Source organism: Erinaceus europaeus, chromosome 11 (assembly GCF_950295315.1).
Source record: "Erinaceus europaeus chromosome 11, mEriEur2.1, whole genome shotgun sequence".
Classification (NCBI taxonomy): domain Eukaryota; kingdom Metazoa; phylum Chordata; class Mammalia; order Eulipotyphla; family Erinaceidae; genus Erinaceus; species Erinaceus europaeus.
Window position 1 is genome coordinate 104,721,485 of NC_080172.1, and position 1,631 is coordinate 104,723,115.

The following is a 1,631-nucleotide window of genomic DNA, read 5'->3' on the forward strand; positions in this document are numbered from 1 at the left end:
AAAAAAGACCCAACAGTCAGAAGGAGACCAGAAATAGTCAAAGTCAGAGCAGAAATCAATGCAATAGAAAGCAAGAAGACCACTAGGAAGATTAATGAAACCAAGAGCTGGTTCTTTGAAAGGATAAATAAAATAGATAAGCAACTAACTACACTCACCAAGAGAAAAAAAGAGATTGTTATGGTAAAATCACTCAAAAATGAAAGAGGAGATATTACAAAAAATGAGGTAGAGATTCAAAATATTATGCAAGAGTGTTACAGACATCTGTATGATACCAAATATGACAACTTAGAAAAAATGGACACATTCTCAGAGTCATACCCATTGCCAACCCTGACACAAGAAGAAGTAGATAAACTTAACAGGCCAATCACTAGTAAAAAAATTGAAACAGTAAGCAAAAGCCTACCCAAGATCTTAATGCGGTGGCAATATTGTAGCCAATGAGGTTTAACCAAGGCACGATTATTGCTAATTGAAAACATTTCCCAATACCCTGCCATGATGACTTGAAACATAGTCAGCATTGGCAATTTTTGACAGTCTCTATGGAGATTGAAGAGGAAAAAAAAAAAAAGGCCTGCCCAAGAACAACAGCCCAGGTGTTGGTGGCTATACTAATGAATTTTACAAAACATTCAAAGAAGAACTAAAACCCTTCTTCTTCAAACTATTCCAGAAAATAGAAGAAGAGGGAACAATCCTAAATACATTCTATGAGGCTAACATTACCCTGATCCTCAAAGCAAGAAAGGACCCCACCAAAAAGAAAACTATAGACCTATATCCCTGATGAATATTGATACAAAGATCCTCAACAAAATCTTGGCTAATCGAATACAACAACATATTAAGAAAATAATTCACCAAGATCAAGAGGGATTCATCCCTGGGAAACAGGGATGGTTCAACATCTGTAAGTCAATAAATGTAATCCACTATATCAGCATAAGGAAAGATAAAAACACAGGATTCTATCAATCAATGCAGAAAAAGCATTCAACAAGGTACAACACCCATTTATGATAAAGGTCCTCAAGAAACCGGGAATGGAAGGAAAACTCCTTATCATAGTAAAGGCTATATATGATAAACCTAAGGCTAACATCATAGTCAATGGGAGAAATTGAAAGATTTTCCCCTAAAATCAGGAAGTATACATGGGTGCCCACTCTCACCATTTTTATTCAACATAGTCCTAGTAATCCTCACCATCGCAATCAGACAAGAAAGATATATCAAAGTAATCCAAAAAGGATGAAGTTAAACCCTCATTACTTGCAGATGATATGGTGGTATACCTAGAAGAACCCAGAAACTCTGCCAAGAAACTACTGGACATCATCAATAAATTCAGTAAAGTAGCAGACTACAAAATCAATACCCATAAATCAGTGGCATTCTTTATGCAAAAGATGGGTCAGAAGAAACAAAATTGAAGGAAGCAATACCACTCACAACTGAACCCAAGAAGATCAAATAGGAATAAGTCTAACAAAGGATGTAAAATATCTTTTCAAGGAAAACTATAAGAGACTGTTAAAGGAAATAGGGGTTGACACAAAGAAATGGAAGAACATCCCCTGTTCATGGATTGGGAGAATAAATATCATTAAAATGTCAATTCT

General features: G+C 35.4%; 1 non-coding gene across 1 annotated transcript; it reads left to right on the forward strand.

The window, feature by feature from the left end:
* The first annotated feature begins 417 nt into the window (after window positions 1-417).
* LOC132541531 (U4 spliceosomal RNA) lies at window positions 418-558 on the forward strand. Its single transcript, XR_009552678.1, has one exon. It is a non-coding gene; the product is annotated as a U4 spliceosomal RNA (small nuclear RNA).
* Window positions 559-1,631: the final 1,073 nt, after the last annotated feature.